We start from the raw sequence: 24828 nt of genomic DNA, 5'->3' as shown, positions 1-24828 counted from the left end.
CCTACCGGATGACCACAGCTTCACCTGGTACCTTGCATGCAACATGTGCTCAATCTGCGAATAAATAAATTCACCTAATAAGTCTCCTCACTTTAAGTTCTCATAATGTTTCTGTAAACATGGTGTTTTTATAACATGTATGTTTCTGTAAACATGCATCTGTATACATTTCAGCGAGTTTCTAGGAATCATTTAAACATATACTAAATTTCTGTTCAATACTGTAAAAAATTGCTGATTGGTACAATTATTTCCATTATTTACAGCAGTTTCAGTTTAGTCCTAAACAATGTGTATGTGTAATAATAATTTTTTACTCTCTTTTCAGTAGGAAGGAAAACTACTTTCAAAAATCTTACAAAAGGCTGATGTCAGTCTATTAGTTGGGCTTCACAACATCAAAGCATGTCAACCTGAGACTGATTTCTGCAGCAGCAGGTTAGAAATAAATACTTTTGTGTTTTCACATCTATTTCAGGATTATTTTAGTCCTAAAGAGTAGTTTGGAATCCTATCAGGATATAATCAAGCAATCTTTAAATCTGGTTATGGATGCTTTCTGTAATGGAGATAATTCTATGCTAGGCAATAGTGACTTCTGTAGAAAAGTTCACCTGTTGATTTGCAGAATTACGTATTTTCCTCATATTCCTCTCCTTTTTCATGATAAAATAATCTTAGAAGGAAAAATTAATCTGTTTATATAGCAAAAGATAATTCAGAAAAATATAGCAATTATTTAACGTTTAAATTATTTTTTATTGAGATATAATTGACATATAACATTAGTTTCAGGTGTACAACATAATGATTCAATATACATATACATATTAAAAATGTACAGAATGGTGACTATAGTCAATAATACTGTATTGTATATTTGAAAATTGATAAGAGAGAAACTTTTAATTCTTGATTGATATTAGCCATTTTTTAAAAGCTGGATACATTCAGGTTTATATTAAAAATCTGTTTAGGAATGACTAAAACATAAATTGATGAAAATAAATATCATTTTTGTAAAATCTTCCATTTTAAAAACTAAATTGTCTGTTGATACTTTAACATATTTAAAAAATTCACATTATTAACAATAAACATTAAAATCTTACTTCCAGCTTCCCACTATTAATAGTTTCTTATATATCCTACATTCCAAAAAGAACTCAACTATTTTAATCTGCCTTTACTGTAATAATTGCAGCAGCCTGGAATAGAAACACTTACTCTTGCAGAGAGTGTGCATGCCTAGCTTACCAAGTGATCCTCAAAACTGCTTACTCAGATCCTGAAAGGATTCTAACATTTTATAGGGCTGTTACAAATAGCAATATATAATACAAACTATTCCACATCTTGTTTTCCCCCTCTTTTAATAATGTATCTTGGATGTATTTATTGACTGAGTGATAATTTTTTTGTATAAATGTAATACAACCTATCTACCTAGCTTGATTATGTTGCCAATGTCAGCTTTTTCCTGTCCATTGCTTTAAAATATAATGCTACATTGATTTCCCTACTATACCACTAAGAAGGTATATTTACATATAAATTCTTTTCTCTCTCTTTATGTGCACACAGACATGCAAACCTACAATTATCTTTCTGATAATTTTTGATAAAGCATACAATCTCTAATTATGAGACATGGGGCTTTAGAATATGTAACAAAAGCAAGACTTTACATTACATATCTATGTAAAAATATTTGGCAATCATGAAATAATTGGTTAGTGTGCACTTTGTTTTTCTTTTGTGTACTCTGCACTAAAGTTCACCCTAGTCTAAGTTTACTTCCCTAAATCACTATCTTCTCTTAATAGTATCATTCATGTTACTAATAAACCAGCTTACTATGCTTTTTCTTTTAATTAGAAAAGCTAAACTTTGGCTTTGTGGTTCTTTGGAAATGTTCTTAATTAAAGTGCAATATGGTGCCAAAAGTAAACAAAATTAGCTACGTGTACAGCAAGTAATAATGTACATTTTATAGTAGTATGGTAAACCACAGTTACTTTAAAAATAAAAGGTAGGGCTTCCCTGATGGCGCGGTGGTTGAGAGTCTGCCTGCCAATGCAGGGGACACGGGTTCGTGCCCCGGGCTGGGAAGATCCCACATGCCACGGAGCGGCTGGGCCCGTGAGCCATATGGCCGCTGGGCCTGCACGTCCGGAGCCTGTGATCCGCAACAGGAGAGGCCACAACAGTGAGAGGCCCGCATACCACAAAAAAAATAAATAAATAATAAAAATAAAAGGTAAAAGATTTAAATAAGATGTCTCACAATTAAATTACTATACCTTGTCTTAAATATGACAACCACCATCTTCTCACCTATCTCTTTAAAAATGATATATGCCATGACATTTTAAACTCAATGTGAATAATTATATCTAATTTATTGAGCTAGTGTGAATAGAATGAAAATTTATTCTGAAATACATCATATAAAAAATTACTGAGAGTTAAAATATGTTTCAAATTCACCATAGGAGCTGTTTTAAGAAATCTAATCTTGTTTTGTTTCGAAAGCAAATATAGTTTTATGCATGATAATAAGTCACTGAGCACTTACTATAGGCCTGACAATCCACATTATTTCAGTTAATAAGACCATTATTTTTAAAATTTCTTTTTAACATATCCTCTTATAGGTGAGGAAAAATGGTAAATTGTCCAGGGTCACACAGCTAAAAGTGTCAAAGATGATATGTTAATGCATGTTTTTAATTAGAAAGTGAAATTTCTAATTTAAAGAATTTAAATTAAATACTCTGAAGAAGATATGCTAATGAAATAAGCTTCATATCTTGTCTTTTTTTGTGTCATTAATCTTATATTTCTTTTTTTGGTCCTTACCCAGCAAGGTACTTTACAAACCAAATATATTATTAATATCTTATAATCTTTTGTGAATCAATAATAGTCCTTATTAGAATTTTCTAGCTTTAATTTAAATGTTAGTGTCCTTAACTATACAACTCTTCAGGTAGTGTTAGGACTGATATATTTATTCTAACGAGCAAGTAGTCACTCTTTTCTGTATTTTTGAAGTCAAAGCAAACTTAAGCTTGATTGGTAACACAATGGATCCCAGAAAACATGATTACAATTTTCAGGTGAGTAGAGAAAAACAAAATGGCAGAGAACAAAATGTATCCAATCTCTCACTCTTGTTACTGAGGACTGGAGGAATCTACTGATTGATACTTAGAAATAGTTTGATTGTCAATATATTTCCAAATACATAGATACAGCATTAAAAAGTAGAAAAAATAGCTGTTTTGAAAAAAAAATCAATTGTACCACTTTTCTTTTATAGGAGGATTACTAGTTCATTCCATTATACAGTAAATAAGAAAGTAAGATACATACCAGGTACATAACCATTGTCTAATGGTTATTAATATCTAATTTCACCCTGACACTGGTTATAGGTTTTTCCTGAACACCCTCTGCTTTTGCAATAATGGAGATATCTTCCGCCAGCATTCTAGATTCTCCAAACAAGTTAACTTTAAAATTGGTGTACTCTTATTGGCTTGAAGAGAGATATGTATCACCATCATCTATGAATAGTCGTGATGGATTGGAAAGTGCTAATATATATGTATATAATTTCTGAGACAGTGTGAATGCTAGAAACAAACCATCAGACCTTCCTTAGTACTATTTCTCCCCACTCCAGGTGACATGACTTGGTTTGATCATATATAGAGAACAAATCAGAATGGAGCTCTTTAGAGCTCACTATTCACTCATTTAGGAAGCAATGAAGCAGCTGTAAAAGAATTCCTTTTTTCTCTCACTTTTATTTGGAATCAAAATTGTTTCTAGACACAATCAGTAACAATGATCAACATTTTCTTGTGAGCATGAATTTGACACACTTTTTTTCTGTTGACTATATTATTCTTCTCTTTGAAATAAAGTTTATTTGGATTTATAACTAAAATTGGTAGACTGAGCCTAAGCATTTAATGTTTCTCCCCTCCCCCCAAGATAATGCTTTTTGAATTGATAATATAAAAATAATAAAAATATATACCATTTTTATAAAAAAGAAGCAACTATATCACCTCCGTGTCAAAACCTCAGTAAAATCTGCAAGTAGCAGGACACATTAAACCTATTGGGGAAAAGATTCCCCTATTTGACTTACCACATGTGAAAAAAATAGCAAAGCTAAAATACAATTAGAAGACATGAGAGCAGAAGGCCACGGAAACCTCCGAACTCAGAACAGCAAATGATGGAAAAGAGGCATGATTATGTATCAGTATTTCCCAAACTCAGTCTATATTCTCTTGATGATGCTCTTATTATTTATTATTTTAATGCTATCACTAATAATGATGTTAATTAAAATAGTGCTAACATTTATTAACATTATGACTAAGTTCCAGATATTTTTCTAAAATTTTACATGCAGTGTGTCACTTGATATGTAGAGAAATCCAAAGAGATGTGTAATGAATTTAGTATCTTTTGGAGATGAGAAAACTGGGATATAGAAAATATTGATAATGTGCCAAAAATCATAGAACTGGTAAGAGATGGGATTTCAATTTGAGTTGAGCAGTCTGAGTCCAGACCAGTGCCCTGGTCCTCCATTACCTCTATGTACTAGATGACACAAAAACTGCATATTTTATTATGGGGCTAGAGAATATAAAGGTCAATAACGTCTTGAATCATATAGGAAAAAACTAAGAAAAGAGAAAATAAAAGGTAGCAGTAGAGAAGTAAAAAAGGAGAAGGAGACTAAGAAGGAGGAGGAGGATGAAGAGAAGAGGATGCAGGGAAGGAGAAGAGGAAGAGAGAAACAAAGAGATGAGGAGGTGATAAAAGAAGAAACAGCAGTTTACAATAGACTATCAGAAGACCATACATCAAGTAGATCCATTAATGTAATAAAAGTGGGTTAAATTATTTTGAGATATTCATTTAACAAGTGAAATGAAGGACTAGCAATAAAGGAAGGATAAAATATATAATGGCAAAAAGTAAACAAAAAGAAAGCAATGATGCTTATACTGTTATCATATAAAAAAATTGAGAGTCAAAAGCATTAAATGGGGAAATGAGTTATTTTATATAGTTAATGATGAATCTACAAAGAGAAGAGAACATTCACGAACTTTTATGCACCAAATAATAAGGGATTGAAATACATTAAAAATATCCAGGAGCAACATATAGATAACTGATAAAAATATAAATCATAGTTTTAGATTTAATATAACATTTTTCCTTCCAGCTTTTATTAAGGTGTAATTGACATACAGCACTGTATAAGTTTAAGGTGTACAGCATAATGATTTGACTTGCATACACCATGAAATTATTACCACAATAAGTTTAGTGAACATTCATCATCTCATACATACACAAAATAATGAAAAAGAAAAAAAAATCTTTTTCCTTGTGGTGAGAACTCAGAATTTACTCTATTAACCACTTGCATATATAGCATATGTCAGTTCTGATTATATTTATCATGTTGTTTATTACGTTCCTAGTACTGTTTATCTAATAACTGGAAGTTTGTACTTTTGGACCACTTTCATCCAATTCCCCTCCCCCCAACCCCTGCCGCTGGTAACCAGAAATCTGATCCTTTTTCTGTTTGTTTTTGAAGTATGATTGATGTACAATACTATGTTAGTTCCTGGTATACAACTTAGTGATTTGATATTTCTACATATTATAAAATGATCACCATGATAAGTCTAGTTACCATCTGTCACTATACAAAGATATTATGTTATTGTTGACTATAGTCCCCACACTGTACATTTCATCCCTGTGACACATTTATTTTTTAACTGGAAGTTTGTATACCTCTTTATCTCCCTCACCTATTTCTCTCATCTACTCATCCCACTCCCTACTGGCCACCACCTGCTTGTTCTCTGTATCTATGACTCTTCTTTTATGTTTGTTCTTTGTTTTGTACTTTAGATTTAGTATATAAGTGAAATCGTATGGTATTTGTCTTTCTCTGACTTATTTCACCATAATCCCCTCTAGATTCATCCATGTTGCTGCAACTGGCAAGATTTCATTCTTTTCTAAGGCTGAGTAATATTCTGTTGTATGTATGTATGTATATGTGTATGTGTGTATATATATGATACCTTCTTTATCCATTCATGTACTGATGGGCCACATATGTTGCTTTCATATCTTGGCTATTATAAATAATGCTATAATGAACATGGGGTAGATATATCTTTTTGATTTGGTGTTTTTTATTTACTTCAGATAAATACCCAGGAGTGGAATTGTTGGATTGTATGATAGTTCTATTTTTAATTTTTTTGGGGAAACTCCATACTGTTTTCCATAGTGGCTGCACCAATTTACATTACCACAAATAGTGCACAAGGGTTCCCTTTTCTCCACATTCTTCCCAGCACTTGTTATTTGTTCTTTTCTGAAACAGCCATTCTGACAGGTGTGAGGTGACATCTCATTGTGGTTTTGATTTACATTTGCCTGATGATTAGCAACGTTGAGCACCTTTTCATGTGTCTGTTGGCCATCTGTATGTTTCTTTGGAAAAATGTCTATTCAGGTTCTCTGCCCATTTTTTTAATCGGGTTGTTTGTTTTTGATTTTTTTTTTTTTTTTGATGTGGAGTTGCTTGAGTTCTTTGTATATTTTGGATATGAACCCCTTATCAGATTTATCTTTTGCAACTATCTTCTCTGATTCAGTAGGCAGCCTTCTCCTTTTGTTGATAGTTTCTTTTTCTGGGCAAAAGCTCTCTAGTTTGATGTAGTCCTATTTGTTTATTTTTGCTTTTGTTTCCCTTGCCTGAGGAGACAGATAAAAAATAATATTTCTAAGACCTATGTCGAAGAGCATACTGCCTATGTTTACTTCTAGGAGTTTTATGGTTTAAGGTCTTACATTTAAGTCTTTAATCCATTTCAAATTTACTTCTGTGTATGGTGTGAGAAAGTAGTCCAGTTTGATTCTTTTGCATGTAGCTGTTCAGTTTTCCCAGCACCATTTACTGAAAAGACTGTTTTTTCCCCATTGTATATTCTTGTCTCCACTGTCATAGATTAATTGGCCATACAAGTGTGGGTTCATTTCTGGGCTCTCTTTTCTCTATTCCATTGATCTATGTGGCTGTTAAAGACTTTAATATAACATTTTAAGCAAAATAATGAAAAAAGTGAATTGAGGATTTAAATTATAGCATTGTTATTCATGGTTCAAAATATGTACAGCAAAATTTATCCTTAAAAATTATTTTAAGCTTCTATAGGGACATTGTTTATAATAGCATATATTAGGGGAAAAAAAACTTGAAGTCCAATAATAAAGGAAAATTTGTAGACATTACAGAGTAACATGCTGGAATAATAGCTTCCTGGAGACCCAACAACATGGAAACAATTCTCATTTTACTTTAAGAAGGAATATCAGGTTACTGTTTGATATCTTATTCTGCATTAATGGCATGTTAATATTTTGTAAATGATTGAATTCTACAAGTAACTCTAGAATTACTTTTTCTTTATACTTCATTATAGTTTTCAAATGACCTACAATACACTACTTTGCTAATCAGATACAGGCCAAAAATGCAATAAAGTTTATTTAAAATAAACTTTTTTGTTCCACTAAAATATCTATTGCAGAATTTGACGAATGATTTAGGGAGAGTTTTATAAGAGGCATCTCAGAGTCTTTTGTTGAAATTTTAATTACATAGGAGTGAGACACAAAGAATTTAACAAAGTTGTACTGTGTGCATTTTGGTCAATGATCTCTAGCAAATGAGAAATTCATTCAAGTAAAACATCACTCCCATGCCCACCCCTGCCCTCCACACACACATACACACACCACTGTGCGTTTCACATTTGGGTGTGGTATTTTTGCTTTGAGCTCCATATTCAAAATATTTTTTTTCTTGTTCCATTGGTTAGTTTGAAAGAACCCTTAAAATGGATATTTCCAAACACTGTTTGGCTTCTGAGAATGGGACTCCTGCTGCTGCCAGTTTGAGTTGCTATGAAGATCAAGGATGAGAGGTAAAATTACAGCTCTTAAATATTTTTGGGAAAGAAGGTGTCAACTTTCTGACATTAGGCTTTGCAATCAATCCTTCTCATATTTCTATTCTCAGGAATAAGTGTGGGAAAAGACCATTTCAAAACTAAATTGACACTACACTATCAGACAGTAATTTAAAAGCTCTTTGCAGACCAGATTTTTGTTTCTTTTCATGTATCTTGGACATTGAAAGAGTTAATATAAAATTGTTTAATGTTTTTATAGATGGATTTAGTCTCCTCCCTTATCTTTTAGAATGCCTTTACTAAAAATTCTGTTGTCTCCTTTTATCATTTCAACACCCCTGCAATGAAGTAACCATTTCTGTCTTTGATGTCCATATTAATAATTTGTCTCCCAGAGAATCATACATTAGTACCATAGTGATATGGTACTAAATATTCATAACAACAAAAATAGGGCACTTTTTTTTTGCTATGATTAAAGGGGATATTTTTCATATCAAGATATTTAGTCATCACCATAGATAAAATATTTAAAAAATAATGTGTATATACACTGTAGTGAGTTACAATAGCACAAATTAAATCCATGAAGACTTATAGTGCTAACCTAGATATACTTTTCACTGACTCAGTAAACAAGGTAACCAATGTGAAAAATCAAATGGTTACAGCAAGAAAGATTTTAATATCATCAAAATACATACTTACAGTTGAGTTTCTAGAATGATTATGCACTTTTGTTACCATGCAGGTGGATGAAGACCTGCATGAGATGCAGGTTTATGAGATGGCCAATTTGTGCTTGATGGTAAAATATGTAGTAAAGACATTTTGAGAAATATATGTGAGTATTTTTATGAAGCACTGCATCTCTTGGAAAAAATATACAGGTGTAATAGAATCAAATGGGTAGCAGACAAAACTGAGGGAAATAGCAGTCTGTATCAAAGTAATTGTGCACATTGAATCAGCCATGGAGCAAACTTTAACATTTTGCACCTTATTTTCTATATATATATTCAATGGGTGGTAAGAAAAAATTGCATCAAAAATGGGTTAACAGTGCTTCAGATATTCTTTTTTAAAGTAAATTATTAATGAGAGTGGAAAGTGCTTTTAAAGGTTGGCTTAACAGTATAGAAGTTGTCAGGGAAATATTGGCCAGAGATTTTTCTTCATGGAGGAAAAAATACATTACAAAGAGAAAAACCTGGATAAAGTGAAAGACTCCTCTTTAATGATAGTCATAAATTGGGCATAATTAACAGATTTTTTTCAAAGCTGGGAAGTTTAAATCAACAGGAACACATCAAATATTTATTGAATGTTTTTAGTGTACATGTCAAAATTACTTCAATTAAAATGAAATTTGAAAGATCGATTGAGTCAACTCAGTGTAGGTGGACTTGAAACTACTTCTATTTACTTTTGTGTGATAATGATTACTGTTAAATTAGTGGTAACATTAAAAATTTATTGATATATCATCTTTAGTCTCTTGTAAATTATTTCCCTGTTTGGTTAAGGGGACTGATCAAGAGCTCCTACAAAGCAGTAATAAATATTACAACAAATTGATAAGCACTGAAGTACATGCCTAGGCAATTCACAGAAAAATAAGTAGGAAAGTTCAATTAAGGGAAAATATTAAATGAAAGAAATGCAAGGTAGAACATAATGGGACATCAATCTCAGTTAATTAAGTAGGATTTTAAAAAATTATTTAAAAAACCAAACATGTCCTCCATAACTTTCCTTATCCAAAAAACACATTCTACTTTCCTTAACTACTTTTCATACACAATTGTTTATTTTCACCCCTATTATTTCTAAGTCGTTTTAATTGATTAGAATTTTAACCCTTAAAATTCTTAACTACTAGTGAAAACTAAAAAGTAAGCAATTGTGGAATGTCTTTGACAGTAGCTTTCTGTGGATTGACAAATTTATAAATACATTTTATAGTTTCTCGAAGTATATATTCTTCTTTATAGTAAATTTTCAATATGGCACAAAACATATTTATTAATAAGCCCAAATATCTTTAGTTCCTCTGTAAAATGAAGCCAGAAGTGTTTTTTGTTTTCTTTCCTGGCTGTGCCACATGGCTTATGGGATCTTAGTTCCCTGACCAGGGATCAAACCTGTGTCCCCTGCAGTGGAAGCACAGAGTCCTAACCACTGGACCACCAGGGAAGTCCCTGAAACATTCAATATTGATCATAGATTTTAACCACTTTTGCCAAAAAATAAAGAACACACAATGAGGGAATTCCCTGGTGGTCCAGTGGTTAAGATTGTGTGCCTCCACTGTAGAGGGCATGGGTTTGATCCCTGGTGGGGTGCTAAGATCCTCCACGGCGCATGGTGTAGCTGAAAAAAAAGTTAATAAAATAATGAGCGCTTCCCTGGTGGCGCAGTGGTTGAGAGTCTGCCTGCCGATGCAGAGGACACGGGTTCGTGCCCCGGTCCAGGAGGATCCCACATGCCACGGAGCAGCTGGGCCCGTGAGCCATGGCCGCTGAGCCTGCGCGTCTGGAGCCTGTGCTCCGCAACGGGAGAGGCCACAACAGTGAGAGGCCCGCGTACCGCAAAAAAAAAAAAAAAAAAAAAAAAAAAAAAAATAATAATAATAATGAATGTTTCAGGATTTTATCTTATTTACAAATGATCTAGATATTCAATGGATATCATTTAACCTATCTCAGTATAACTGAAACTGAGCTCCCCTGCCAAGTTTAACCATGATTAACCTCTCTGTCCAAAATGTTCTTCCCTTTCTTGTCTAACCCTTGTTCCCCTTTTCTTTAACGAGAATCAAAGAAAAGAGGGGATTGAAACCGAGTAGTGTTACGGAACCAAACTTGGGTCCACTAGCCCATGAAGTGAAGCCAGTCTACTGATACTGGGTTGTGGTGAAGAAAAGTGCAACGTTTATTGTAAGGCACCAGACACGGAGTTCTAGGCAGTTAGTGCTCAAAAGGCCCCAAACACCCCGATGGGTTTTAGCAAAGCATTTTCAAAGGCCAGGTGAGGGAGGGGGAGGTCACAGGGCATGTGATGATCTCGTGCACAATTCTCTGACTGATTGGTGTTGAGGTAACAGGTTGGCTAACATTATCAATGCTTAGGTGCCAGAAGGTCTGGGGGCCATGTGCACATGATCATCACGTAGTTAATTTCTTCCATCTGGTGGTGGTTTTAGCATCTGAATATCTCAGGATATATGCATGAGATACTATTATCTAGGTACTTTAGAGAGGAGCTCAGTAAAGGATGTAGGGGAGGGGTCTGTGTCAGGTAGGCCCATAACCTACTGCTCAGTTACTGTGGGGATCTCCCAAGTAGAGTACAAATGTCTTACCATGTCCCCTGTTATTTGTAAGAAAAAGGCTTCAGCCTCCTAGACCTTCCCAGAGTTCCAAACCAAAAGGGCAGATTCAAACAGTTACTAATCAGGGAAGTGAGGGAATGCAGAAACAAAGCAAAAGCAATCAAACAATAGAGTGGCATTAAGCAGAGTCCTCCTTCCTCCAGAAGGAATATACAAAACAATATCTTTGAGTACTTGTGCAGAACTAAGGCTCCCACCCAGTTGGAGGATGATAACTTTAGGCTGAGCACAGGGTTCTTGGAACACTGCCCAAGTCTGCATTATTGTTTCTATTGTTTCTTGACTGCTTCTCCCTTGTCTCTGCATCCTCGAATGCAAGTTCCTCAGAACTTTCGTTTCCTAAATTCAGGGTTTTTACAATACCTATGAGCATTTTGAGATGAATAGGGGAAGATTGGGGGTTGGTAAAAAGGATAGGTGGGCTTTTTCTGTTTTTGTAAAGGCTTACTTAATAAGAAAAATTTTACAAGCTGTCCTCAATTTGTAGGACAGGTGTTTTTAATTCATCAAAGAATTGGGTTGTAACCTGAATGCTATCAAGGGTCTGAGATAACCATATTTATCTTTAATTTGCCTGTTTATATCTTTGGGATATTTTTCTTTCCTTCTGGGTACATAGTTTCACTTAGCTAAGGAGGGAAGCCCTGAAAAAAATTCCTATCACCCTCTGAATATCAGCTTCCAGTTTGGTTAACTTCTTACCATAGAACTACTTAATTTAAAAACAACAACAACAGCAACAAAACAACCAACCAAAGCAAAAAAACCTTTCAGATATCATGTCAGGTTTCAGCCAGGACAAAGAGTAAGTATTCCTGGCAGTACTGAGTGACCCCTTTAGACACAAGAGATGTCTCCCCAGAGGGTACAGATGACACTACCCTCTCAAGACCCAGAGCTACTCCCAAAAATTAGCCAAAGAAAGAAAGACAATTTCCCTGAGAGCTGGTAACAGTCAATAGTACCTGAGAGAGTTACTTTATATATCAGGACCCACAAAATGGAGGCCACCCCAGCAGACAGGCCCACATCACGTATTTAAACTTGTCAGCCTGCAATTAGGGGAAACACCTGTCAAGGATTCCTAGCTTAATACCCATCACACTTCTCTAACCCAGCTTTAGCTAGTTTACCTAGAAAGTAGACTAGCCTAAAAGGAAACTCCTGACCTCCTAGCCAATCATGCCCTGTTTCCCTGTTGCCTCTTCTAACTTCTATGAAACTCAGTCGTGCCCCATTCCCACAGGGAGAGCATTCCACTGCTTGTGAGGCGCTGCATTCGCCCAAACCAAAAGGATTGTTGTCCTTTGAATAAAGGATGTCAAACTCATTACTAAATTGTTTTAGTTTCATCATTTGACAGACCCTAGCCACAGAGGGACTGCAACCCACGTTTCTGTCCGGCCACATTTGGGGGCCCCCAACCTGACAGTTGAGCTGCCTCCATGTGCAAGAATCAACAACCGAAAGCCAAACCAAGTTCTCAGGACACAAAGAAGACAAACAAGAAGACAATAGCTGTCGCTGGGAGAGAAAAGGATGGAAAACCAGCAAGGAACAATATGAAACAATTGCTTTCTCAACTGGGCACGGTAAAGATCCAGGAGAGCCGATTCTGGTAAGAATTCTTACCCTTCACTGGCTTCTGCCAGTTTTCTCAGGACTCAAACTGCAGGCTCCAGAGCGAGTGAGGTTTAAAGTATCTACCAGAATTTTGCGAGGTTTTCTATTAATTTTAATTTTAGTTTCCTGTGGGCTGTTTAAGGTAATAGCTCATAGCAGTTTACTAGAAAATCCCTGGGAGTGTCACCAACCCTGGCAGGTACCCAAATGGTGGCCCTCCTTTGAGGGTAGATGTGGAGGTGTTCAAATTGGTGTGGAAGAATTTGCACCATGTTTAAGGACATTTTTTTCCACTGCCTCAGTTGATTGCCAATGAGACACCAATTTCTGGCCCAATGTTTTGATGTTCGACCCATAGGAAGGTGCAGTGGGGGAGGGCCAGGGGTTGTTTTAGGTTTCTGGCCTGGTTGCAGTTGTAAGGTCACTAATTTGGTGAACTTTTGTTTATGGTCTTGTAGTCTCTTTAAGGTGAAAAGGCAATTCAGAAAGCAGGTTAGTAGACTGTGAATTCTCAGGTAAAAGAAGATAGAGGGGAGTCGTAGGAGTCATATCAGTCTTACTTTAGGTACCTCTTGTGTCTTTACTTTTTCATTAGTCTTTTGCAATGAATCTTTCAAGGAAGCTATTTTGTAACCTTGGAATTTTTTGGAGTATTCTGCATAACAATTAAAATAGGTATCCCTTGGGCTTCCCTGGTGGCGCAGTGGTTGAGAGTCCGCCTGCCGATGCAGGGGACACGGGTTCGTGCCCCGGTCCGGGAGGATCCCACATGCCGCGGAGCGGCTGCGCCCGTGAGCCATGGCCGCTGAGCCTGCGCGTCCGGAGCCTGTGCTCTGCGGCGGGAGAGACCACAACAGTGAGAGGCCCGCGTACCGCAAAAAAAAAACAACAAAAAAAAACGGTAAAATAGGTATCCCATTCTGTTGTTTGATGTGGGAACCCTTGCTTTTAAATGCACTTCTCAAATGAATAATCTTGTCTAATTACATTGCCCATAAAGGCTATGGTAGTTCTAGATTGTCTAAGCAAGATTTTTATCATTTTTGTAGGTATCTACCGCTTCTGGAACCACAGCTGTGAGACATAAGATAAGCAGGTGTGCCAGAAGTCAGTGCACTCAATTCCTTGGGTTTCTTGGAGCTAAATTAATAACTAAGAGGGATGTGAAGTTAGGTTGGGGATTTTGTGTGGTGTTTTACAGTGTACCTCATTGCAAAGAAATTTTCTTGAGATTAGCCAGGGAGCTACTGTCAATTTAACTTGTTTTATGACCAACTTATCATAGCACAAGGGTCTTAGAGTTAAGCTGTTAGAGTGCTCACCACCTGTAAGTGCTTGACCTATACCTACCAGTTTTGCAGCTTTGGTTTCTGAGATTCTCATTAGTAATAGAGCTATTAATTCCTTTCACAAGAAGATTTCTTTATAGTGATGGATGCCCTGATGGCTTTTAATAGTTTGACTAGTACCCACCTAGATTTTGATGTGCAATTGGTCAAAACGGTCCAAATTTCTTTTCCTAATTTATTTCCCCGAGTCCCTCAGTGGTTTATGCTGTGGACTTACTTTGAGGCTTTGTGAGTCACCTAAAGACTGACATCAATTGCAGACTCCCAATATAACTCTATAACTTTCTGGGAACTTTTACAGGATCCAGAACCTGGAAACTGTAACAAACCCTGGAACATTTCCAGGGCCCCAGAAGCTTTTTCGTGTGTGTGTGTGTGTGTGTGTGTGTGTGTGTATATGTATATATGTGTGTATATATTTATAATATATGGTGTGTATATATAGAATACATATGGTATATATGTGCATATAATATCTATACACATACATATACTGTATCTTTTTTATCTATTCATCTGCTGATGGCACTTAGATTGCTTCCATATATTGGCTATTGTAAGTAATGCTGCTATGAACATTGGGGTGCATGTATCTTTTCAAATTAGTGTTTTTATTTTCTTTGGACCTATACCTAGGAGTGGAATTGCTATATCATATGATAGTTCTATTTTTAGTTTTTTAAGAATCCTTCATATTATTTTCTATAGTGGCAGCACCAATTTAAATTCTGTCCAACAGTGTATTAGTGTTATATTTTCTCCACACTCTTGCAGTATTTGTTATTTGTAGACTTTTTGATGATAGCCATTCTGACAGGTGTGAGGTGATATCTCATTGTGGATTTGATTTGTATTTGTCCAATGATTAGCAATGTTGAGCATATATTCATGTGTCTGTTGGCCATCTATATGTTTCTTTGAAAAAATGTCTTTTCAGGTCTTCTACTCATTTTACAACTGGGTTGTTTGTTTTATTCATATTGAGTTGTATGAGTTGTTTATATGTTTCAGATATTAACCCCTTATTGGTCATATCATTTGTAAATATACTCTCCCATTAAGTATGTTCTCTTTTCATTTTGTCCATGTTTTCCTTTTTTTGTGCAAAAAAGGAAAGTTTAATTAGGTCCCATTTATTTATATTTACTTTGCTTCCTTTACCTGAGAGGATAGACAAAAAAATATATTGCTAAGATTTATGTCAGAGAGTGTACTGCCTGTGTTTTCTTCTAAGAATTTTATGTTTTCTGAGCTAATATTTGGGTTCTTTAATCCATTTTGAGTTTATTTTTGTATATGGTGTGAGAAAATGTTCTAATTTCATTTTTTTAATGTAGCACTCCAATTTTCCCAGCACCACTTATTGAAAAGACTATCTTTTTCCCTTTATATATTGTTGGCTTTGTTGTAGATTAATGGACCATAAGTGTGTGGGTTTATTTCTGAGCTCTCTATTCTGTTCCATTGAGTTATATGTCTGTTTTTGTTCCTGTGCCATACTGTTTTGATTCCTATGGCTTTGTAGTATAGTCTGAAGTAAGGGAGCATGACACCTCTAGCTTTGTTCTTTTTTCTCAGGATTTCTTTGGCAATTCAGAAATTGGTTCCATATAATTTGGGGTTCCATATAATTTTTAGGATTATTCTAGTTCTGTGAAAAATGTCATGAGTATTTGGGTAGGGATTGCATTATATCTATAGGACATTTTAACAATATTAATTCTTCCAATCCAGAATATTAATTCTTCCAATCCAGGAATATGAGATATCTTTCCATTTCTTCATATCATTTTCAATTTTCTTCATAAGTGTGTTATAGTTTTCAGAGTATAGATCTTTCACCTATTTGGTTAAGTTTATTTCTAGGTATTTTATTCTTTTTGATGGAATTGTAAATGGTATTTTCTTGAATTCTCTTAAGGATAGTTCATTATTAGTGTGCAGAAGTGCAGCAGATTTCTATATATTAATCTTGTCTCCTGCAAATTTACTGAATTCTTTTGCTCTAATAGCTTTTTGGTGGACACTTTAGGGTTTTCTACATAAGTATGATGTGATCTGCAAATAGTGACAGTTTTACTTTACTTTTTCCTTGGATGCATTTTATTTATTTTTCTTGTCTGTTTGCTTTGGTAGGACTTCCAATACTATGTTAAATAGAAGTGGCTAGAGTGGGTATCCTTTTCTTGTTCCTGTTCATTTCTACTTGCATGAAATATCTTTTTTCATTACCTCACTTTCAGCCTCTGTGTGTCTTTAGCTCTGAAGAGAGTCTCTTGTAAGCAGCATATAGATAGGCCTTGTTTTTTTTATCCAATCCCTATGTCTTTCCATTGGAGTATTTAGTCCATTGACATTTAAAGTGATTATAGATATGTACTTATTGCTATTTTGTTATTGTACTTGATTTTTTGTTTTGGTTTGTTTTGTTTTTGTAGTTCTTCTCTGCTCTTTTCTTCTTTTAGTTTCTTCCCTTGTGGTTTGATAATTTTCTTTAGTGGTATGTTGGTGTTCCTTTCTCTCTTGTTTTTGTGTATTTATTGTAGGTTTTTGATTTGTGGTTACCATGGGTTCATGGTAACCTCTCCCCTACATTTTGTGTTTTTGGTATCATATTTTACACCCTCATGTTTATCCTTTAACTGTTTATTGCAGTTACAGTTGATTTTACAATTTTTTCCTTTTAATATTTATACTAGCTATTTATGTGGTTGATCCACAGTCTTTACCATATACTTACCTTTACTCATGGGACTTTTCCTTCCCAACACATTTTTACATCTTGATGTAGCCGTTTCTTTTCCACTTAGAAAAGATCCTTTAACATTTCTTTTAAGGTCAGTTTAGTATTGATGAACTCTTAGTTTTTGCTTATCTGAGAAGTTCTTTATCTCTCCTTCAATTCTGAATGATAATCTTGCCGGGTAGAGCATCTTAGGTTGTAAGTTTTTCCTTTTCATAACTTTACATATGCCACTCCCTTCTGGCCTGCAAATTTTCTGCAGAAAAATAAGCTGAGAGACTTATTGAGGTTTCCTTTTATGTGGCCCTTTGATGTTCTCTTGCTGCCTTTAGAATTCTCTTTATCTTTAACTTTTGCCATTTTAGTTATGATATGTCTTGGTGTAGGTCTTATCGTATTCATCTTGTATGGGACTCTCTGTGATTCCTATACCTGGATATATGTTTCCTTCTTCAGGTTCAGAAAGTTTTCAACCAGAATTTAATCAAATATATTTTCAACCCCTTTCTTTCTCTCTTCTCCTTCTGGGACTCCTGTCATGTCCCATCAAGCATGTTGGTATGCTTGATGTATATTATCTTTGAGGTTCATTAAACTGTTGTGATTTTTCAAATTTGTTTTTCTTTTTGCTGTTCTGATTGGGGGTTTTATATTATTCTGTCTTCTGGATCACGATGTGTTATTTTGTATCACCTAGTCTGCTATTAATTCCTTCTAGTGTGTTTTTCATTTCAGTTATTTATTTGGTTCCGACTGGTTGTTTTTTATATTTTCTAGTTCCTTGTTAAAATTCTCACTGTGTTCATCTATTTTCCTCAGTTTAATTAGCATTCTTATTACTAATGCTTTGAACTGTTTAGTCATTTATTTATCTGTTTCATTAAGATTTTTTTCCAGGTGTTTTTCTTTTTCTTCATTTGAAACTAATTCCTCTGTTTTCTTGCTTAACTGTCTCTATGAAATTAAGTGAAACAATTACTTACCCCAGTTTTGAAGTGGTGTTCTTGTGCAGGAGCCCCCCTATGCAGTCTGCATGTACCCAGTGGTTTTGGTGGGAGAGCTGGATCTGATGTTAGTACAAGTCACATCTCTCCCCAGGGTGTGCTGGCAGCTATTGCCTTGGTAGGAGGAGGAGATGAAGGGGCTAGAGCCAGAGTTGGTGTGAGCCAGGGCTTCTCCTCTGATCAGTGGCTAATACCACCCTACTGGGGGTAGGTCAAGTCCTATGTTGCTGGAGCAGAAGCCCTGAGGTTTGGGTCCACTCTGGTTCTGCTTCCTCTAAGTGTGTGCTCTCCCCCTCCCCAGCATCAGCACATTTACCCAAGACGGGAGCAGTGCTGGAGCAAGAGGGGCTGAAGTGTGTGCCTGGTGTGGGTCAGGGCACACACTGATGTGGTTCCTGCACCAGTCAAGCCTCCAGACCACTTCTGTTCTGCTGCCCCAGTGAACACCAGTATTGGTTGACATGGCCCCATTCAGTTGATGTGCTTGGTCAGAGCCAACTCTGTCCCTTTCAGCTGCTCACTCTACTTGACCATGGCAGCCATTGCCCTAGTGTGGAGCTGCTCCATGCAGCAAGAGGGGCTGGAGAGATTGCTTGACTTGGCTGGGATGTGTGCTAGGACAGTCACAGGAAACCAGCCAGGTTTGCTGGCAGTTTCAATCCACTTCTTCTGTCTTGTTTCAGAAGTGAGCAAGTAAGTGCATGCTCTTCATGAGTGGAGTCTACATCTCTTATAGCCCTGCTGTCAGTCCCACTGGTTTTCAAACCAGGTGAGGGGACTTGTCCTCTCAGGATCAGACCCCACGGCTGAGATGCCCAATATGTAGTTTTAACTGGTCGCTCCCCAGGAAGGATCTCCACCTATATAATCACCCTCCTCTTCTGTGTTCCCTCCTAGGGGCACAGGTCCTGACCTGATCACTTCTCTTCCTTTCCTTCCTGACTCTGTGTGGCTCTTTCTTAGAGTCCTGGTTGTATGAGTCTTTCTGCCAGTCTCCAGTTAGTTTTCAGTGAGAATTGTTCCACATGTAGATATATTTTTGATGTGTTCATGGGGGGAGGTGAGCTCAGTGTCCTACTCCACTACCTTGATCTCATCCTCTCTGGATTGCATTTTATATAAATTACAATATCAAAGTTATATTCCTTGGTGTGAAATGGAATTGTGGTTATGTAGGGGTTGTTCTTATAATGAAATATTTAGAAATGAGTACCATTATACCAATGATTTACTTTTGAATATTTAGTGAAAGAGAAAGAGAAGACAAATGTGCCAAAAATTAACAATTGGTGAATCCTAGTAAGGGATAAGTGTGTATCATTAAAATATGACTTTTACTACAACTTCTGTGGACTTGACATTTTTCGAAGTAAAAAAACAGGGCAAATATCAAAAACAACAAATAGAATACAGAATTTTATACGTTCCTAGGAGTTGTATCTTCATTAAACCTACCCATTTTGTTACCAAAGCCTTATCTTTTATGAGGATTTTAATACAAGCAAAGACATTTGTTGTAATTTAAAAGTTTCATAAGACATTTTAAGAGTCATATGTTCACAACAATCATGAAATAGGAATCAACTCCTACAAACATCATATCCCCCTCCTCATAATGGCCTTTACAGTTTATCTTTCCCTGACTCATCCTAATATGAAAAGCTTATGGCTTCATGCATAATTCCATTTAAGTTTTAAGCTAAATTTAGGAGTATAGCCACTATTTTTCTAGGTTATGAAACAATTATTCAATAATAATGTTTTCATAGTAGTTTTGATAATATAAGACTTAAATTAGATTTTAGCTGAGAATAAAGGATGACAGTTCCCAATCTATATTCAGAATAACACAGTATTTCTTGGAGTAACAGAAAATAGAAAATGACAAAGAAGAAATGGCTGAAACTTTGAACCATGACAGCTTTGAAAGTGGCATAATAGAGTTAAAAGTAGAAGGAGAATGTTAATGTTCAAATATACAATGAGAAGTCATTATTTATATTATTTTGAAGATAGGAAGAAGAGTGGAAGAGTTTACTTTGTGGTTTTAGAACAGAAAAGCTGTTCAGCACTGTCCTTTTACTTACAACTGAGAGTAGATGAGACCCTTTTACTTATAATTGAGAGATGAAACTGAAAATCCCTGAGAGGATTCTGCAGAAGTTTTACATGTTCACTTATTTGGACCATTAACATGGTGAAAATATTATCATCCTTTCCTACAAACTTGAAGCTGTAACTTATTTTTCTGCTCTTTGGAGTGACATAATTCTTTAAAATATTATCACTTTGAAAAAGGTAAGTAATGAACGTAAGTTTTAGAAAGTACTCATATCACAGAACTGCAAAGTCAACAATTATGTACTGATTGGCACAAAATGTTGGGTGCTAAACTGATGCTTACTTCTGTTGGAATCTTTTGATCACAGCTGCGTTTTGCTATATTAAGCTTTCAAATTGGTTGGCCGTAAATAACAATATCCTTACTGTATCACAAAATTTGTGTTAATCTATTTCGACTACATGTAAGCTCATTTGGTACCTGCTAGAGTAGTGCTTTAAAAATTCTGGGCCACAGTCCAATAACATCAACTTAGTGCCTGAGACTAGCATTAATTTTAATAAAGCAGGGTAGGATAGGACAGACCACAGTACTTCTACATGCATAACAAGTAGTAGGTATAAATGTTATTTAGCAAATGAGTGTGTGTGTTTATGTGTGCAGTGTTGCAATATAAAATGTCTTATTGTCGCAGTTTAAAAAGTTGAAGGCCATGATTCTTGCCTGCATTTTCATAGGGTAAAATAGAAGCCGCTATTTTCAGAAACTTTTAAACATAATAGAAAATTTTAGTAGAAAATTTTTCTAAGCATAGCAAAATTTAAGTTATAAATCTAAATAAAATAAAAATTATGTTTTTATAGATAACTTTATTAATATTTTCTCATGTGGAAAATAAATGCTTATTATAAAGTTAAAAAGAAGAGTTAGAAAATCTGATCATGAGTCAAATTAAGCATCTTATATTCACAAGGTATTTGTATTTTACTGTGGACTCTGTATTATTTAAATATCTTTCTATTAGGAGGTTAATCATTTTCTTGTTGAGTGGTTAAAAATTTAGATATTTATCACATATTTTGCAAGTATCTTCTGAATTTGTCTATAGTCTTTTAAATTTGTTTATTCAGACGTTTTCAAAATGTATGTAGTCATTACATCAATTGTTTCTGGGTTTGTCCCTTTTTTTTTTTTTTAAATTGGGGTATAGTTCTTTACAATGTTGTGTTAGTTTCTGCTGTAGAGGGAAGTGAATCAGCTATATGTATATATATATATATATATATCCTCTCCCTCTTGGGCCTCCCTTCCCCCCACCCATCCCACCCATCTAGGTCACCACAGAGCACCGAGCTAATCTCCCTGTGCTATACAGCAGGTTCCCACTAGCTATCTCTTTTACACATGGTAGTGTATATATGTCAATTCCAATCTCCCCATTCATCCTCCCCTGCATCCCCCACCGTGTCCACACATCCGTTCTCTCTGTCTGCATCTCTATTCTTTACAGAGGATTTTCTATGTTCAGATGATATATATTTTACCTTCCTATCTTGTCTACTAATACCCTTACAATTCCTATTCTGTACCTATGTTCTGTCTTTTTCTTAGCAGTATCATACCAGTACAGGCCTATTAAATCATGGTAGGTTTATAGAAACTTTTAATAATTCATAGGGCTTGTCTCCATATACATATTTTAAATATATTTCTGCTTATTTATTTGATTATTTTTGATTTTTGTAGTAATTACAAAATAAAATGTTTGTAGGAGTTTAACATAAGTGGACAAAATTTAAACTTTACAGCTTAAAGAATGATTGCAGTCCAAAAAGACTCAAGTGATATCTCAGTAAAGCTGAAAAAACAAATAAAAAGACTCGTGTAATCAAACCAAGATCAAAGTATAAAGCATTACCAGCACACCTTATCATTATCAGCCCAGGCAGAAATAAGCACTCAGTATATGGTACTGTTTGTCCCATAGCTAGGATTCATAGGTCTAGGAATCAAGGGGTGGAAATGTGAGTGGCACCACTCACTATTACCCCTAGTGACTTATAGCAAAATTTTCACTTCCTCTTTCCACAGCCTTATGCTCTACTGGCCTAGAGGTCTTTGTACTAAAGGGTGAATGTTTCCACCTGTTGAGATTCCCTTGAACTGTAAGTTAAGATTGCTACCTGATCACTTTGAACTCCTAATGCCTCTGAATCAACAGGCAAAGAAGGAAATTACTGTACTGTCTCAGTTGATTGTTTCTGACAACCAAGGGGAAACTGGACACTACTGCTTCACAGTTGAGAAAAGGAAGAGTGTATCTAGGATACAGGAAATCTCTTAGGGAGTCTTTTAGTATTACCATGTCCTGAGATAAAAATCAATGAAAAACTACAACAGTGTGCTCCAATCATGACTAGTAATGGCCCAGACTCTCCAAGAATGAAGGTTTAGATGACCCACCAGTTAAAGAATCACACTCAGCTGAGATACTTACTGAAGGCAAAGGCAATACAGAATGGGTAATGGAAAACTGTAGTAGATAAATACCAGCTATAACCAAGTAACAAGTTACAGAAACAAAGACTGTAATTGTCATGAGCATTTCCTCCTTATTTTGCTATGAATGTTTGTATGTGTGCATGTGTGTATCATATATGTTCATTTTCTTCCTTCTCTTATTCCCTTAGCAGATAACATAAGATGTATATGTGTTAAGATAAGATATCACAGTGTTAAGTATTGTTAATATCACGATATTTGTTAAGATGGGCTATCTTCTGGGAAAGGGGTTACTGTATTTTTGGCTGTATACAGGATAGAATCATGTTAGTATTATGTTAGGGATGGACTTGTGATGGTTAATTTTATGTGTCAACTTGACTGAGCCATGGGTGCCAAGACGTTTGGTCAAGCATTATTCTGTGTTTGTCTTTGAGGGTGTTTCTAGATGAGACTGTTTTCTAGATAATTCTATTTAACTGGTAAGCTGAGGAAGAATGAATTGCCCTCCCTCATGTGAGTGGGTCTCATACAGTCAGTTGGGGCCTTAGTAGTACAAAAAGACTAACCCTCCCATGACTAAGGGGGAGCTCCTTCTGCATAAACTGCCCTAAACTGGGATCTTGGACTTTTGCCCTCAGACTCAGACAGAAATATCAGCTCTTTCTGATTGTGAAGGAGAGTGCAAACCTGCTGTCACTCAGACTGGAACTATGCCTTTGACTCTCCTGTCTTGGACATTGCAACTAATATTTTTTAGAAACTATAGATGATTTTATGACCCTCTGATAATTATTTTTAAAATTTTATCTTCTAAGAAATATAACTTAGCTAAACTTAAACTATGAAGCTCAATTCCCCTTATAGCCATAACAGGGCTATTTGGAGTTTTCCCCATGTATGAGTAGTTCAGAGGTTAGCCAGAGATTTGGGCAGAGATTGCACAAAGAATTTAAGAATCTCCTCTCCCTTTTCCTCTGGGATTTTCTACCTTATGTTAAGTGGCTGTAGTTAACCTAAATCTGTCCTACTGTCCTCATACCAATAGGACTGCAGGGTTTTTGTTAAATTTTATCCACATTGAATAGTGAATGCTTGGGACTTCTCTCAGGATGTCATAAATAATTTTCCCCCATGTCATTCCCTTCTTCCATGTGTCAACAACCGTGGAATATCTGCTTGCTTCTGTCCCTCTCCAGTGCCTTAAGGAAATTGTTGATGTTTGCCCAGAGTTCATAATTGTTAACTGCAGGAATGTTGGTCCAATGGGAGATTATTTGCCATGCCAGACACAGAACTCTATACAGAGTGACAATTTTTAGGAAACTGAAGCTTGCTCAGAACATAAAATAGAAGAGACATAATTAGATCAGGAAAAGGAAATCCATCTTGTTTCTGTCATTCACATCTGAGAGTTTTTTCCAACATCTATTCTTTTGAACATATTTTAAAAATTTACTGCCACTTTTACATTTCCCTGCATTAAGATTTGATCTATATTGTGAGAACAGTTTCAGAGCAGGCCAAGGAGGGCTTTTATGGAACAGGAAAATGCTGTCAAGAATTCAGGTGTTGGTGGAAGCTATAATACACAGTCTGCACAACTTTGAGCTTCTCTTAAAAGTAGCTTTCCTTTTTGCTTTACTAATAAAAGTCACTTAATTGTACAATCCCTCTGTTCATTGTAAGTTCACCTTATTGACACCAGTTAGACAAAAAAGAGATGTACACTATACACAACACAGTTCTACAAGGAATAATGTATTTTAAGGCATATTATTCATATTGCTTCATCTATGTTCTTGACTGGGAGCCAACATTTAATTTGTGATTTTTATCATAGTTATAATGGCTAACTATAGAAAAAATAGAGTATACTACAGTAATATTTTTAAAAATAATTTTATTAATGATAAATACTGAATAAGTACCAAATATATTCACTATGTTTATTTTACATGCATTATTTTTAATCATCCTAAAACTTTGAAGGTACAGTTGTACCAATTTACCAACTTTTCAGACAAAGTCAAAACAAACAAAACAAAAAGGTAACAGTCACAAGAATTAAGTAGCCTGCCCAAACCATGTAGCTACTAATTTGTG

At 35.3% G+C, this 24828-nt stretch overlaps 1 long non-coding RNA gene across 1 annotated transcript; it reads left to right on the top strand.

The window, feature by feature from the left end:
* Nucleotides 1-327: 327 nt before the first annotated feature.
* Nucleotides 328-12996, top strand: LOC307182191. Its single transcript, XR_013827148.1, has 3 exons — nt 328-438; nt 7953-8057; nt 12803-12996. It is a non-coding gene; the product is annotated as an uncharacterized lncRNA (long non-coding RNA).
* Nucleotides 12997-24828: the final 11832 nt, after the last annotated feature.

The sequence above is a fragment of the Stenella coeruleoalba genome, assembly GCF_951394435.1.
Source record: "Stenella coeruleoalba genome assembly, chromosome: 2".
NCBI classification, from domain to species: Eukaryota; Metazoa; Chordata; class Mammalia; order Artiodactyla; family Delphinidae; genus Stenella; species Stenella coeruleoalba.
The sequence above is the reverse complement of the archived record's forward strand: the minus strand, read 5'-3'. Positions and strand labels throughout refer to the sequence as shown.